The sequence below is a fragment of the Gastrolobium bilobum genome, unplaced genomic scaffold, assembly GCF_033153095.1.
Source record: "Gastrolobium bilobum isolate Gb01-03AN ecotype WA unplaced genomic scaffold, APGP_CSIRO_Gbil_v1 utg19071, whole genome shotgun sequence".
Taxonomy (NCBI): Eukaryota; Viridiplantae; Streptophyta; class Magnoliopsida; order Fabales; family Fabaceae; genus Gastrolobium; species Gastrolobium bilobum.
The window spans coordinates 29,195-48,457 of NW_026900016.1; positions in this window are offsets into that span (position 1 = coordinate 29,195).

The window sequence follows — 19,263 nt, forward strand, 5'->3', positions numbered from 1 at the left end:
AAGTATGATTACAATTTGCATTGAAGAAAATTTATTGGAAGTTACGTTGGTCATTGCACCTCGAAGCAAGAGATTTCTCTTAGTTGTAGAGCATATAAGATTCTTTAATTAAATTCTAACATTATCTCAACACATGCATAAAAAAACAAAAGTTTCATGTCATGTATAAATATAATGAGACTCCCAGTTAATAATAATGTATCGTAAATCAAGCACATTACTCAAAACCTAAAGTTTATGCAATTGAATGTCAAAATTATTCTTCCAAAAAGTACCTTGAAAAACTAAATGTCAATAATTGAAAAGAAAAACAAGAAAGCAAGTGAAAATTCAAAGAAAGCGAAGCATCTTCAATTTCTTTGCCACCTTTTCCTAGCGGACTCTAGACGGTAATTAACTTCGATGGAAAAGGGAAAAAACTAGTTTCAAGCCCCGCGTACGATAGCAAACACGTGGCACGTTGGCTATCATCAATTCTAGAAGTTCTTCGAAGTTTCAATCACTCAATATAGGACAAAGGAATCAGAATGTGCATTCCCCATTTATAAAGAACCCACCTTCAAGTGTTCATTTTGTTCCCAGTTTTCTCGTGTTGCCTTACTCCTTTGGTTTCTACTCGTGACTTACGCTGTGTTTATCTATTTTGCTCTTTAGAGTGTGGTGACTAGTCACAAAAATGCTCACACAAAAGTGCTTTATGCTCTTCTTTGCTTGTCTCCTAATAATTGCACCCAAGTTATCTCTCAACCCAAATGGCGTGGAAGCCAGTCACGTTTTCACCCTCCAGACAAAAGGTAACCATCTTAAAGATGAATCTTTCCATATATATATATATATGTGTGTGTATTTTATATTTTTGTTCTTTATGTTTGCTTCAAAATTATATAGAAAGCATATATGTAAATACAATGCATGTTTTGATTAATATTATTTAGGGTACTCAAAGCGTCAAGCTTTTTCGACTCTGGGGCTTGTGTGCAAATGCTGTGATGGTGAAGGTGGCGAATGCAGAAGCACATGGGATGGTGCTTGCTCCAACCTCAAATGCAATCCATGGAAATATTAGGAATATAGATATATACTCATTTACACGGTTTTATAAATAGGGTTCGAGGTTCTATATTTAGCCTCGTCCTTTTTCATCAGGAATATGTCTGAGTTGGCTTTTTCACCCTTTTGCCCCTTATTAATTAATTAATAACTATTTTGTCTCTGATTCGAAACTATCTACCAATCTGCCCATCTTTAATCGACTACCTTACATTTTTAATCGACTAAACGGTTTTTGGGAGATTTAATCGACTAAATCTCCCTACTTAATCGATTAAAATCATACTGACTTATTTTTTTTTTGTCAAATATGAAGATTTAGTCGACTAAATAGGGAGATTTAGTCGACTAAATCTCCCAGCAGCCATTTTTTGTCTGTTTTGACCATTTAGTCGATTAAAAATGCAAGGTAGTCGACTAAAGAGAGGCAGATTGATAAATAGTTTCGAATCAGGGACAAAATGATTATTAATTAATTAATAAGGAGCAAAAGGGTGAAAAAGTCTGTCTGAGGTTCCTTATTAGTATGATAGAGTTTAAATTACAAGTCCAGTATGTCATGTTTAAAAAAAAAAAAAAGGTATGATATATTATGCCTACCAAACGTAATATAATTTTTATTATAATAAATCTAACATCGATTGTTTATTAAATTAAAATACAAGAATAATCATGAACAACTCTATAACATGAATTAATTTTTTCAAAATACTTCTCTGTTAAGGAAAGATAAATCTATCTTCTTAAATTTGATATTTCACCTAAAATATCATAGACCACTTTAAATAGCAAAAATACTATTATATAATATTATAAACTCAACTTAATATATCATAGACTCCACAGTAGGCTTTGAAGATGGGTTTTTAAAATAAATTTGTGGCTTAATTATTAAATGGATTTTTTTTTTCTCGAGCTTGTTCGACGTTATTATCTAGGCTAAATAAAGTCTGTTGGGATATTCTTGAGATATTCTGCAACGCCCCAGCAAAAGTGACATATACACAAGGAACTATACATAGCTGAACAAATGAAGCATTTAAATATGGGAAAAATGTTTATTCTTTTAAATGACAAAACTTATATTTTGTCACTCTCATAAAAAGGTGGACCCACACCTTTATATTTTTTTGTCCACTCTCTCTTCTTTTATCTATCATTTTCTCTCACTTAAAATGACATAACTTTACATCCTTTAAAAATGATACACATTTTTCTCTTTAAATATATATTTACATATGTTTTTACTCAAACAAGGTTCATGGAGTTCTATCCTCCAACAAAAGAACAAAGTATTCCAATCATGAGCATCAGAAAGTTTACACCAAAATATTGGAAATTGACAATCGGATAACACATAAATCTGAAAACGAAAAGAGAAAAGGAAAAGAAATTCACATAGAGGTTTATCCTGATTCACACAATGTAGGCTACGTCCATTTTTTTATACTATATTCACCTCACCGGCACTCGTTACAAGTCACTCGGTTTACAAGATAATATAAATAAGATTTATAAAAAATCCTAATAACAGTTATTCATGAGCCTAAACCTAAACTACTAAGAAAAAAGATAAATACAATGACTCAGCAAAAGAGTCATCAATGAGTCAGAGGTCCACAACAATACCAAATCCAGTCAAAGCGGGACCCAGTTGATTTTCTGCTAATCCCGCCAACAAAAAATCTCATCTGAATGCAAAATATGAGTCATACCTAACAAAAAAAATATAAGAGTCCACAGCCATAATAGCTAACTTAGTCATTTACATCGTCCAAAACATCGTTACAACATATTTATATATATCATCTAAAGCACCAAGATCACGCACTTCTTGGGCTTTTAGGCTTTCCATGAGATCCTGAAATGAAACCCCAACTAGGTGAGATGTGAATCTAGTAAATCATAAAATTAATATTCTTACTCCATCATAATCCAAGATTATCCTCTAGTGAGCTGTTAATTTCTACAATAACTGCCCTACTATATAACAAAATTTCAGGAAGAAAAGGACATGTATATATTCACCATAGCACAAGTTATTATCTAAATCGCAGTATGGGTTCTTACCCCCCCCCCCCCCAGATAAATTATATTGTATTTGTGTCCCGTATATAGCAGTTATGTATCTGTCCTTTTATGGATCTGTATGTGTATTGAGCTCAAACACGTAAGGCGTCTGTCATAACTGTAATTGTGGCACGTGTGGTATATATATATATATATATATATATATATATATATATATATATATGAGGCATGATATTTTTACACCGGTGTAAGAGTTAGAAGTCTTACATTTAATCTTGACCATTGATCCACTTGTATCCAATGGCTCACATTACTAAAAAATTTGAGCCATTAGATATAAATGGAATCAACGAATAAGATTGAGAGTGTAACTTACACTGGTGTAAAATGATCCTGACTCTATATATATATATATATAGTTTTGCATTTGTTATGTTGCATTACAAATGCAAAGTTTCCTACACATACATCGATATTTGTGCTGCATTTTTGTCTTTTTCTTTTAGAAATGGTGGACTCCACACTTGTTGTCTCTATAGCATGACAAGAGGATTATCCTACAACATGATACTTATTTTTCTCATATATATATATATAGGGTCAGGATCATTTTACACCAGTGTAACTTACACTCTCAATCTTATCCGTTGATTCCATTTATATCTAACGGCTCAAATTTCTTAGTATTGTGAGTCATTGGATACAAGTGGATCACCGATCAAGATTGAGTGTAAGACTTCTAACTCTTACACCGGTGTAAGAATATCCTACCCCATATATATATAATAATAATAATTCATATGAAAGGGCAACTTAGTAATCATGATAATAACCATTAAAATAATTTAACATAGGATTATTGGCAGATAATAATACCAAAATGATATGCAATGATGTAGGGACCCTCGCTGGCCTGTTCGATGAAGCGAGCTGCATCAGCGAGAAAATCCAAGGAAAACAACTAACAGTGGTTTGCTCGCTATAGCGAGCTAGTTCAAAGAGCAACTCTATAAAGTGTTTTCAGAGAGCAAGACCAGCGAACAACACCAGAAATGCAGTTTTTACTATAGTTGTCAGGGTCTTTCCAACCCAAAATTCCCCACTAAGATTAGTTCCGACACACTCTAGTTGCCACTAGAGTCTAACAAAGACACATGCAAGTAATGCAACCACATGAGGACTATCTAACCAAAATCATGCAAAATCAATATTGATCCATTTCATATCTATACCAAAGAGTTTTCCTTCCTACCTAGGTTTTTATGTTATTCTCCCTGATGTGCCTTCTCATGATAAATAATCCAACTCAGTCATCAGAGCTTGCGTGCATTTGAACATACACCATATTCGAAATTTAGGTAGAGAAGAGACAATTAGCTTCATGACTTACCTGTTGGTAGCTTCAATGGTTTGGTCCTTGGCTTTGATAATGGAGTTTTTCCCTCTTCCCAAGTGGTGCTCGGCCTAACATGCAAGCCTTGATATATCTTCACAAGAACCCACTCCAATCCTAACATTTACATGCAAGAAGCTTCTACCACTTCAACTTCACTCACTCATCCAAGTTAGTTTTGAACCCAAGTTCCTAGCTTACTGAAAGAAAGGATAGATGAATGGAGTAGAGATTGCGCTTATGAGAAGAGAATAAAATGAAGACTTTAGGTGATGAGAGGGAGAAGGTGGGGAGATGGAGAGAATGATGTTTCACTACAAGAAAATTGGTTTTAGAGGCAGTTATATTTGCATTTTGAGGCGGTTCAAACCGCCTCTAAACGCTTGGTTCGACGGTTCATAAATACGACAGTTTGTTGGAATAACCGCCACTACATGACAATCTGAGGCGGTTATTCTAACCGCCTCCAAAACATATTCTGAGACGGCTATTTTAATCGCCTCCACTACCGCCTCCAAAAGACAATATGAGGCAGTTATATTAATTACCTCCAAATAACGTGTAACCACATCCAAATAGTTAAAATTATATTAATTTTTAATTTTTAATATTAAATTGTAATTTTTAAATGTTAATATAATTTTTTTAAAATTTTTATTTTTAATATAATTTTCGACAGTAATTAGTTAATATAATTTTTTAAAAAAAAAACTATTTTAAAAAGTTAATGTAATTTTTATTAGTTGAATATAAATAACTTAATGAATTTTGTATATATGTTTATTAGTGTGGGTTGTTATATAGAAGGAAATGGAGTCTATCAAAAAAAAATATAGAAGGAAATGGAGAAAGAGGAACAAGTGTCATCCAAGGTGGGACTTCAAAGTGAAGGTGAGATGATTTTTTTTAATGTGCAACAGTCATCTTTGGATATTTATATATAACACAAGATAATTTAACTTAAAAATCTGAACGGTCAGACTAAAGTATTACAAGAGAAGAACACGCTAATCAAATTTGAGGATGATTCAACGGCTGAACAAAGAGATTTTTCTCTTTGAATCTCACTGTCCATTAGATCATGAACCGCCTCTAAATATGCTTTGGAGGCGGTTATTTTAACCACATTTAATGTACATTTAGAGGCGGTTCACATGAAATTGCCTACAAATGTCTATTAGAGGCGGCTAGAATAACCGTCACATTTCCATTCAGAGGCGATTATATTAAAATCACCTCTAATTGCTATATTTAGAGGCAATTATATCTCAACCGCCTCTAAAGGGTCAATGGGGGCGGTTGTTTTAACCGCGTCTAATATACATTTGGAGGTGATTATAGTTTCACCGCCTCTGAAGGTAGAAATTAGAGGCGGTTTTAATATAACCGTCTCTGAATGGTAAATGGAGGCGGTTATTTTAACCGCCTCTAGTACACATTTGGAGGCAGTTTCACGTTAATCTCCTCGAATCAATTTAACAGACGGAAATACCGCCTCCATGTATCAATTGGAGGAGTGGATCTTACTTATTCAAATGTGATGGAGTTCATGGGTCCTCCCACTTATATAGACTTCACTTAACTCATTACCATCTAAAGTGGGACTTCATCATACTTCAACTGTCTCCATTTCAAGTGTGAAATCTCACATTAGTATGTTCCCCCTTGTACTCCAAAGCCCAAGTACTCAACTTGTTTCTAGCCAAACATCAAGCTAGCTTGAACCCAATTCGATTATGGTACCACTGTTAAGAATCATTTCATGACCCAAAAGTTTAAGCTTATAAATAATGAGTCTTTAATAATTTTATATTATATCTCTCAAACAAAGTCTAACTTAAAATATACCAGTCTATAAGCCCCAATAAGTTGATGACTTATTTACATCCCTTCATATAAGACACAAAATTTAAACTTCCAGGTAAATATCTTGTAAAATGAAAGATGGAGACATATATTTGTGCATGCATGAATCAAAACTTTGGGGAATAAAAGAAAAAATCAACAACCGTGTATATGTTGATAATCTTCTCGCGCCCACGATTTGTTCGTCAAATTTTGGAATGAGATCTTTGTAAAAAAAATTCTTCTAATATAATATATGTTCTATTTAAGAATCATTTTTCAAATGTCAAAGGCGGCTCTGAACGTCAAACGAGTCCAAACTTCTGGGCTTTATACTTATTTATCACTTAATAAGCCAACAACTTATAAAGCATTTGAGTATCCCCTTGTTTAATTAAGATAAAAACAACTTATTAAATTTATTTAAAAATTCAAATTAAGAACTATGAAGCACCGACACTTCAAAAACCCTAACGTGTCGTGTCTGACACTTCCCAACACTCTCGGACACTCCGACACTCTCCGACACTTCAACACGCATTATAAAAATTCAAAAAAAGGTTTAAAGGTTGCGTTGCGTTATGTTGAGTTTTTAGTTCCAACTATTAGATTCGTTGGATTACGATTACTATTTTATTGAGTTTAATATAAATATTTTGGATATCTTATGTTTCTTTGCAAAATTTATGAATGTTATAAGTTTAGTTTTATTTTTTTTGTTAAATTATTGAATACTAAATATAATATATACTATATAAATTAAAAATATTATTTAATATCAAAACATGTCTTAACGTGTCGAAATCTAACATTTTTTAAAATTAACGTGTCGGAGTGTCGTGTCGTATCGTATCACGTGTCCTGTATCAGTATCGGTGCTACATAGATTAAGAATATAGTTTATTCTTGACGTAATATGAAAGTAATTGGATGAGATTAGATATATGTATCCTAGTTTTTATATGAAGATAAAATTCATTCTTTGGCGCTAATTTCCATCTTCTTTTCTTCTATTTGTTTTTATTTATTCAAGTTTTCATGCCTCAAAAAAGGAAATTCACTTTTTTTAAGAAATATATTCAAGTACGACTCCAATTTAAGACATATCCGAGAATTATGATTTGACGTGTATATTAGGGTTTTGCATGCCTTTTTTTTTTTGAAAAAAAAGGCATTAAATAGATATATAGTTTTTTTATTCAAATTGCTTTATTCGTAAAAAAAAATTAAAATTTGGTATTTGAAATTAAATAGATATATTAGAGATATAATATCTAAAGGCATTAATGAGACCTGCACTTCACAATTTAAACATAAAGTTAAATTAATCGTTTAACATAGTATCAGAACATATATGATCAAATGGTCACGAATTCAATTATTATTAACTACTTTTTTAATGCTTAAAAATAAGTTAAAATCAGCACAAGGTAAATTAAGAAAATGAATTTGTAAATTATTTACACTTAAAATTAAAACATTCTTATGTGAAAGAGTGTGTTAGATATTTAATTATAAAGTCATTAATTAATGTGATACTGCATTACAAACTAGATACTTTTCTATATATATAGTTTTAGCACACCGTCGAGATAGGTGCAGAGTTATCAAATATTTATGGGGACTTCCTCGTCATTTGAGTGCATCAACCACTAACCTAGATCTACATATATTAGCGTTCAGAACAACGATAAAATGTAGGGTCTAGTTGCTAGAAAAATCAAGCGTATATGAAGGCTCGAGTGTTCTACCCTTTAGATTATTATTTGTGTGTTTTAATTTGCAAAATAATAATTAAAAAAAGGAAAAACTGTATCGCAAGCGTTCAGCAGCGCATTCCTAAAATGTATGTTATAATGTTAGTTGCAGTTTTCAATAAATATTCATTATGATGAAGGGTCGTATTAAGCTATTTTATCAGTTAGATTCTCATTTCCATTCAAGACGGCAGCACTGAATAGCAATTTTTGTCAATATTATTTCAAGCGTTGAATTATAAAATTCTTGAATTCAAGCAGCTTCTAGTCTATCTAGTGTACTTTTATTTCTCTACATTCACACGTTGGATTCAAACACTTGAATTTTGAATTTTTTTTATGAGAAATTGAGAATGTCAAAATTGCATTACTTGTTTTGAGACGTTACTAAATACTAATATAATTATATGCATACACGATACAATAGTATCTAGCTTTACATTTTAAAATCTAAATCTAAATTTCTAATAGCAAGAGATAATGTTGAAAACTTATAGTAAAGGAGCTTTACCAGCCTTATAGTTCTACCCGACTCGACCGGATTAATTGATGAACGAGTGGAGAAATTTATATAATATATATATATAGAGGATTATATTTATAAATGTTTTGCTTACAAACTATATTATATATTCCCGGAAGTATACTAGGTTACATTATATATATAGGGGAAGGATCCATTTACAAATTTTTTTTACAAAATCTTGCAAATTACACCATGTACTCCGGGAAGTACATAGTGTAACCTAGTGTACTCCGGGAGTACATGGTGTAATTTGCAAAAATTTATAAAAAAAAATTTGTAAACGGATCCTTCCTATATATATATATATATATATATATATATATATGAGGTAGGATCATTTGACACCAGTGTCAAATTTAAAATTTGACACCTCATCTGATAGCCGTTAGATAAAAAAATATCAACGACTATGATTTATAAGCATGTGACACCATTAATCTTTTTTGATCTAACGACTATCAACTGTTATGATTTGGTGTCAAATTTCAAATTTGACACTGGTGTCAAAGGAATCAAACTTATTAATTAATTATTAATTCCCAATAAATGATAACTGTTGATTTGTGAAAATCAACGGTTAGGATTTAGTGTCAAATTTCAAAGTTTAACACCGGTATCAAAGAATCTTATCCCTATATATATATAGAGAGGGGGGGAGAGAAAAATAAAAATATTTGTCATTTTAAATGATGCAACTTTGTGTCATTATAATGAAATTACGTCATTTTAGTGTGTTTTTACATTCTCTCTCCTCCACTTTTTTTTTCTTCCTAATTTTATAAAAAATATAAAAAAAAAACCAAAAACACACCAAAATGACGTAGTTTCGTTAAAAATAATACAAAATTATGTTATTTAAAATGATAAACATTTTTCTATATATATATATATATATATATATATATATATATATATATATATGCATTTACTTTTCAGAATCTGTCTGCTGACGTGGAGAGAGGAAAAAAACAACTTTAGTGTTATAACTATGTTCTCCCGGGAGAACATAGATATAAATAGATAATCTTATCTAAAGTGGCTGTAGAAATATTTTTTCATATATATATATATATATAGGTAAGGATCCTTTGACACCAGTGTCAAATTTGAAATTTGACACCTCATCTAAGAGTCATTGGATCTAAAAAGATCAACGGCTCTGATTTGTAAGCATGTAACACTATGTGTCAAAGGATCCTACCTCATATATATATATATATATATATATATATATATATATATATATATATATATATATATATATAAACTTGAATGTTTAAAAGTCAAGTATTTGATTCTGCCAACACATCAATAGGACCGAGGAATTAATTTATCCTCTGGGAAGGGTGGCCAAATGGGAAGCTTTCTGTTAGTTTGTTTGGACAGAGTAGCTACCAGGGCTTTGCGGCATATTCCGTAGTTCTAACCCCCAACAATATTTGATGTAAGAAAGTACTTTATTTTATTGTAGAATATATTACTTTCCATGAAATTCTCCCATGCAGGTCCTTATCCTTAGTTATCCACAACGAACCTGAGAGAATGAAGGGAATTCTTTAAGTAACTAATATATACTCTTCATAAAATTCTCCTGCATCCCTTCAAAATGTATGTTCTTCTGCCACTTTAGACCTTCTTTATGACCAGTCCCCATGTGACCTTTTGCAACTTTATTTATGGATCACAATGGCTGCCGATTAACAAATAGAGTATGGTATAATCTTCGATTAAGGATATAAAGGTGATTTAATCGTGCATATTCTGCTTTTTTTTATACCATCCTTTCCAAATTAACAATCTTATGAAGCACTCATGCATATCAAGTTCAGTGCATTTAAATAGTTCCTATATACATTGAAGATTCTAGTCTAAAATATCTAATATCAAGATTATCAATATACTTTCGGTATTCCATAATATTGAATACTTCGGGCATCTTTTACTAAAGTTGAAAAAAAAAACTAATTAATTACATTTATTTTACTTACCCCTTTATAATTAATAATATTTTTATTTTATATTTTTTTGTCTTTAGTAAAAGAATATCTATTCTCTTAATACTGAAAATATGCTGCAAGATTATTCACTAACTAGCTGGTATCTAGATCCCACCGTATTGAGTGCCCATTAACAATGGAATTAATTAACTCATAATAATCATGAGCACATGAGATATTCAATTAGCATATATATCAATGTTACAATTAATGCTTCTAAAGTGGCAAATGAGCCACGTGGGTCGTTTCATTGCCACAAACTCTTAATTAAAGTTGGGATTTAAATCTATCACACTGACTAATTCATTTGGCAAATCGCAGCCATCTTCTTTTTCCCATTCCAATATTGATGCACAACTAAAGCTTGTGGGGCTGATCTGATCATTTCCATTTTGAGAATGAAAAAATGTTGTTTTTCCATGTTGAGTGTTTATCTATATATTAATTTCTTATTATATCAGGCCTCACCGAATCTTCCATCCATTTTGAAGAATGCCAATTTGTTGTGTATAATAAAATATGGGTAACACTACGATATGCATATTATGATTCCCCTGCCACTTAAACCAACATGTAATAGACAAATACACAAATCTACAACTGCATCCAACCAGAGAACTGGTATCTCTGGCCCAAAAATCACAAACAGATTCTTTGAAAGATTTGATAGAACATAACTTAACCATGGATTTGGGTTTTTTTTTTCTTTCTCGAAAGTAGGAGAACACACTTTATAAAGAGTGAATGAATAACTAATAATAATTTTTTATTTTATCAATGATTATTAAGTTGTTTTTTATTCATACTTTATTCTTTAATAAAAACATTAAACAATGCATTTTCAATTGAAGATATTATTGAAATTTATGATAAATAGATTAAAAATGAAAATCCTAAAAAAATGTTCTAATATTTTTAACAAAATTTTTTCTAAAACTAATTATATTGAGAATTGAGAAAAATCTAGGGTCAACTGTTTGTAATGAAGGGTCATATTCGAACTAAAACCAAACTTGAGAATTGCCACCTTATCCGTTATATCTCGTTGCATGTGTTGCTGTAACGACTTCAATCTCTGCTTTAAATCTTCAACTGTCCCTCGTTTGAGCCGCAGGGCTTTTTTCACAAATCGTACCGGATCAAATAGGTTAGAATGTCGGGAATAGTGACCCATTTGTCACATTTTAAAAAAAAATTATTAGATAGTAAATTTTTTCAAATTGTCATGTGTATTAATTCGCTGCAGCAGGTCCAGAGGCGGATTTAGGGTCACTGTCTCCTAAATTTAAAGAAACTTTTTTTTAATATATATATATATAATATAATATAATTTTAATAATATTATTAAATTATTTGTTTTGAAAATTGTATAATATAAAATTATTCTCCATGACACTATAAGATATCACACTACACTCAATCATGGCTCAAAAAACCCCTCTCTCTTTCTCAATTTTAACAAATCTTTTCAACTCAGGTCTCTTACTATCTCTATTTTTTTTATGAAATTAACAATGCTGCTATTATTCGATTGTTTTGTTTCGAAATTCGTTCATATCATCCTCATGTTTTGAATGTTTTATTTTAACTCATTATTTTCCATTGATTAATATTTTTTTATACCGACATTCGGTGTGCTAATGTTTTTTAATGCTTTAATGTTTCATTAAGGATTAATTTTCAAACTGAAAGAATAAATTGTGTTGGACAAATAAATTAAAAAAAAATTCAAAACATGAATGAACCAATAAATTAAAAAAAAAAATTCAAAACTCAAGGTGAAAAATACAATAGAGCGTAACAACATATTTATTGGGGACTTGTAATATTTCAAATTTTCAAATGCTTCATTTACTGATCTGTTAGTGTATTTTTTTAGTCTGTATTTTCTTATTTTTTGGACTCTGAGATCTAGAAGTGTTTACTTTTCAATGTTGGTTAGCTTGCTGGAGTATTCTTCTACAATATATCTTGATGATTATATTTGAATAATTTTACTAGATTCAACAGCTTGTCCAAGCATCATTTAGGTACAATGCATTTCAACATACATTTTTTTTAATTTATTTATTTATCTATTATTTATTTAAACATTTTCTGGATCTGTTTTTATTGTAGATGGGTTTAACAATATGAAAACACGTAAAGTAAGAGTAAAGTGAAGCGATCTTAATTTCTGTAATAGATTTCTTTCAATTTTTTGCATATTAGATCTGTATTGTATTTGAAGTACTTTTATTTATGAAGATGTATTTTTATTTTTTGTCCCCTCTCTATAAAATTCCTGCGTCCGTCACTGAGCAGGTCGTAACTATGTTTACAAACGTGTCATGTTTTTTGTGGTCACGTAATTCACCACTAATAATAACGAACTAGATGGTTTCTATCCTCTAGAGTTCGATTATGTTGTTTCTATTCTCTAGTAATCTTGTAATAAATATTATGAAAATTTGTAATTAGCACAACTTCAAACCTAATTGTGTAAAAAAACTAATTAAATCCAAGAAGTGAATTTGTTAGATGAAAGTATTTTTATTATACCTTAACACACCCTTTACCTACCAAAAAAACTTTATAGAACTGAAGGGTGAACAATTTATAGGCCCAACATAACAGGAGCCAAATTTTTTAAGAGATTAAAAATGGATAGAAAATTCAAGCCAATCACACCTAGAACCGTTTTTAAGGATTTAAAACATTGAAAAAAAAAATTATTAGAAAAATGGAGCCGGCAAGAATATATAGCAAAGCTCTAATATTTTGTAAATATTTTCGGTTAAATTGATTCTTTATAATTTTTGTGTAGAATTCGTAATGGTGAGAAAGATGAGAAGCGAGTGTGTAGAAATGAAATTCCACATTGTTGCCATATCTCACATTATTTTTTATTTTATTTTATTATTATTATATTTAATTTGGTATTTTACCTACTCTTATGATTTTGGTTAGTTAATTAACACAAACCACTGGACCAATTAAAACCCCTTTTGTCACCAATTTATTTGTATAAACAGCCATGATTAGTAGGGCTATAGTATTAGAATGATAAGAATAGTAGTTGACGATTATTTTGGTATTCATTCTTATTTTTCCAGAACTGTAACTTTTTTCTTTTATACAACTTTGTAACTCTGAAAGTATTCCAATTTAGTTATAAGTATCTGTTAATTTTTTATTATGACGTATAAGATTTAAATATTCATTATAAGAAATAGAAATTAGCATGTACTAATATTAAAAGGAAAAAAATATATAAAGTTTCTTATGTGTTTGTAGTACTATTTTTAAATTTAAAACATAAAATGTCAATTTTTTTGTTGTTGACTATTTCATCTTATTTTTTGAAGTGTTTGTCGTTAAAATACAAGAAATAATATACAAGATCTGTTAGTTGTCATAATAATTACAAAATAAGAAGTTATTACGGGTTCTTAATTGGATCACCATGTAGGATGTAGGATTAAGTTTACTCTGTTTATATTTTAATATTATTTTTTTGAAAATATTTCAATCAGTTCATCCCTTCGCGATTAGTCTGATTCGAGGTGGGTCAATAATTAAAGCTTTAAATCCTTCTCAAATGTGGTACTTGTTAGGCAAGTGACTTCTTTGTTTTAAAAACTTTTTCTTAATAGATCTTTAGACTTGTAAAGTCTAGACAAAGTTGAACTATTTAGTTCAATCACCACACCTACACAATAAGAATGACTATTCTCAAATTATTTTGCAAGTTCAATTCAGATAACAATCACATAGCTATAACAATTTTACTAATTTTACCTTAGGTTCCTATATGCCCAAAATGATTTATGTATGATGTATATCAATAGAAAATGTACCTGACCTTTTATTTTACAGAGCAAACACAGCAACAAGCTTTCTTACTCAAAATAGAAAATGATTAATTTCCAAATACCAGAAAATAGTTTAAGTGCTACAGCAATTATATCAAAACTAGTGAGGTGCTACAACACTCTAAAAATATAACAGAAAATAGAATTTATAAACCTGTTATAGCACTATGTAATTACCATAAACAATTTAACTCTTAGTCTCAATACATAAAACAGAATTTAAATCAGAGAGACAAAGACACATGATATATCCTGGTTCACACTCACTAAGCCTAAATTGGGTGATACGTCCAGACTGAAATCGCAGCAGATATTTTATTCATCACAAGTATACCATTTTACAAACACGCGTCACACAAGCAATCAAACAAAATACCAAAAATCTTCCTAATGCCTATACTGCTCCAAGCTTTGAGAATACTCTCGAGCCGAACCTATGGAGTTCACCAACTCCTCCCACACAAGACCTCACTCTTCCTAGTGGATTTTTGAGGCTCCATGCCTTGATACTCACTCTCAAGCCAAACACAAGGTAGTCAACCCACTCGATTGAACCTACACACTCAGGGTAGATTTTTCACACACACGCACTTCACTTTAAACAAGCAATACATAATTTCATATTTATAACATAAAATTTATCAACCTATTACAATGTCCTATCATATTTGATATATCAAATAAGGCACAACAACAAGCTCCAGATGTATGCAGAAAATTTAGAGCACAAGTATATGTATCACAAATTGTAAATTTTCAACAATAAGAAACTTGTATGTAATAATATCAAGTATCTAAATGATGGACACTAAAAATTCTGATTTAAACAGAAACTATCACACTATATCTAGAAAAATCCGATTTGTAATTTCTCTCAAGATTTCACAAAAATTACAAAATTAGTTCTAGATAAATCTCTTAATGATAAACCACAAGAGATCTGAATTTTAAGAACAATATACCTCGATTAAAACAGAAAATTCATATTTAATATTCCAACAATAAAATTTCTAGAACAATTCAAGATTAGGCTTCTAAACAGTGAATCTCAAAAGAAAATCTAAATTAAAACAATGTGTGACAAGGTATAAACACAAATTAAGATTTGAGTTTTTTAGTCGATCTTTTACAAAAATTAGAAACACAGATTTTACACTAAAAGCATCAAGATTTCTATTATATTCACTTAAAATAAAAATAGAGAAATCAAAATACTCACAATGTATCAAAATAAAAACAGAAAATCAAATCAACAATATCAAGAATCAAGAGTATAACAAAGGATGCTCAAAACAAGGTTTAAGATATTACCACAATAGCTTTCAAATTTTCAGTAAAGAGAAATAGAGAATGTAGTTAGGGTTCCTCAACTTTCGGTTCGAAGAATCTTGAATTAATTGCTTCCAATCCTCCAATCTTGAAGAATCATGAACAACACTCCAAATCACCCAAGATTGACTCAGAAATCGATCAAGAAACTCATCAACAATGGTACAAAGCGTTTAGGGTTCAAGAGATGAAGATTGTTGATGGAGGTTTAGGGATTTTGGGAGAAAGATGAAGAGAACACTAGGAATCACTCTTACTCACAATATAACTTCAATGCTTCAATGATTCACTCACTCAAAAATAATTTTCGTTCTTGGAGATTTCTGTTTTTTTAGAGAGAGAAGTTTTTCTTTTTCATAAAGAGAGAGAGAGAGAGAGATTTCAAGTTATGAAGATAAAACATATGCAATGCGTTTAAAAGCCAATTAATTTGCATCTGCTCGATGTTTTGCTCGCTACATCGAGCATTTTATCGAGATAAATTTGTCAGCTCGATGGTTTGCTCGCTGCATCGAGCATTTCATCGACCAACAACTAAAATTCAAAAAATTCAGATTTTCAAACTTCTAAATAATCATAACTTTTGCAGAAAAACTTTCAATGCATATTAATCAATCTCATACAAATTTTCAAGCTTCAAATTCACATCAATTAAGATGCAAAAAGTTATCAACATCAAATACAAAAGAATTAAGATGTATGAAATGCATTGGAGCTTGATATGTTACTTAATGATATATCTAATGTGTTATAATCAATCTAACCAAATAATTTGTTTTATCTTCAATTTGAGTCCTTTATTAGACTTTGATGTCTTCAAAACAATTATGTAGGAGGTCCTTCAGTACTAAGGATGATCGAACGCATACTCTTAACCCCACCTATTTTGCTCCCATCCACTAACTAAGCTACCACCATTTGGTAACATTTTAATATTTCAACCTTAATTAATTATGAAACTCACCACTCATTTATATTTATTGTTTCAACCTTATCTTTAAAAAAATACGTAAGTAAATTATTATTTTAATCATTAATTTAAGTTAAAATGTCAAAAATGTGAACAGAGTGTGTACAATCTTAACTGTTGCTCTAAGAACATGGAACTGTTGCAACCTAATTAGCTGGATTGGGTGGGAGCAGGCTCATTCGCGTCAGAAAGAAGCCCAATCACCTAATGGACTATTTTCAATAGTCAGCTTGCTTTACAATGTTAACATCTGTTGTAATCAAAGAAAAACTAAAAGAGATACAAGAATAATTGTAAGTGATACAAATATATAGCCAAGAAGGGCGTGAATAGAAAAAATTAGAAAAATTGGACAAATCTCTCTCTCTCTCTCTAATATCTCTCTCTACTTCTTCTCTCTCACGTGTTCCTTCCTCTTCCCTCTGTTATAGATCAGAACCCCTATAATTTGGTGCTTTCATCAACCTCTTCCTCCATAGTATGGCAGAAAACACCAGAATGCGAGAACTACACCAACATTTGGAAACCCTTGAGCAACAATTTCATGCTGCTGAATTAGTAAGAGAACAGCAACACACTAATCTTCAAGAATCTCACATCCAATTACACACTTCCCAACAACAGCTATAAGATTCACAAAACTGTTTTCATCAAGATCTTACTCGTCTGATTGAACTGAACACAAACAACCGTGGAATTTTGGGATCTACACCCCATAGGAACTCCACATCTGTCGTCGACAATTACAGATCTCGTCAAGTTAAGCTTGATTTTCCACACTTCTCTTCGGGTGACCCGACGACTTAGATAATAGCTATTGAAAGGTATTTTTCATTTTATCAAGTTCCACTTCTAGATCGTTTAAATCTTGCTGAATTTCATTTAGACGAACCAGCAGCTAGTTGGTTTTACGGATCTGACCAAAATGGGCTAATGACTGATTGGCGCACTTTCTGTACGGCTTTACAATGTCGTTTTGGACCGTTTGAGTTTGAGGATCCTGCTGGTTCCTTGGTGAAGATTCAACAGACAGGATCAGTACTTGAATATCAATCATCCTTTGAGAAACTTGTAAGTGAGGTACCTGGACTTTCTGCTACCTTACTGCGCAGCATTTTTATCTCAAGATTGAAACCCCACATTTGAAGATCAGTTCTGACCCTCAGACCCCAATATTATCACGAAGCATTTTCTGCGGCCCGTGTTTATGAAGATCAAGCTAGTGAGGCCCGTTCTTTTCGTTCATGGACAACACCTCATAAACCCACAAATCCCTCACCCAATACCACCACAACTGCATCGATTTCAGTGGTACCAATTCGCCGCTTATCACAAGAAGAAATGCAATTGAAAAGGGAGAAAAACTTATGCTACAATTGTAATGAGAAATATTCATTTGGCCACAAATGCAAAGGGCGGGCTTCCTTATTGTATTTCGAGGGTACTGAGGATGACCCAGGCCCTGATATCCTAGAAACACATGAAGTACCTAATCTCATTGAGGTCACACCAGAAATTAGTTTCAATGCATTATATGGACATCACAGTTCCAGATCATTTCGTCTTACAGGAGCTATAAAAAGGAAGTCAGTGCAAATCCTAGTTGATGGGGGCAGTACCCATAATTTCATAACTGCACGTATGGCCACTTTTCTTGATTTAACTATGCAACAAATTAATCCATTTCAAGTGCAGGTAGGAAATGAAGATACCCTCCAATGCACTGCCTCTTGTGTTGCAGTGCCTTTGCTACTGCAGTCCAACACATTCTCTGTGGATCTATTCGTGCTATAACTCAAGGGGCAGATGTAGTGCTTGGCATCCAATGGTTATCAACTCTGGGACCAATTGTGACAGATTACTCTCAATTAACTATGTCCTTTAACCACAGTGCCTCTACCATACTACTCCATGGTGATTCAGATCCCTGCCCATCCCAAATATCCAATCCCAATTACACAAACTTATGGCCCAAAATTCTGTTTCTTCTTGCTTCATGTGCCTCACCAGTAACACATCCACACCTTCCTTAAAAAAAGATATGACAACACACCCTCCTCTAATACAACATATTTTGCATCAATTTCAAGATGTTTATAATACCATTACCTCTTTACCCCCTGACAGAAATTCCAACCACCACATTAACCTCCTTCCCAACTCTAAACCTGTACAGGTTCAACCTTATAGATATCCCCATTTTCAAAAAATAGAAATTGAGAAAATGGTCAACGAGATGTTGACTAATGGAATAATTAGACCCAGCCAATCCCCTTTCAGTTTCCCAGTCCTGTTGGTTCGCAAAAAGGACGGCACATGGCGCTTTTGTGTTGATTACCGTGCTTTAAATGCCATTACCATCCCTGATAAATTTCTAATTCCTACAGTGGATGAACTACTAGATGAGTTACATGGTGCCCAGATTTTTTCTAAGTTGGACTTACGGTCTGGTTATCACCAGATTAAAATGGAGCCAAATGATTTCCATAAGACCGCATTCAGAACTCACAG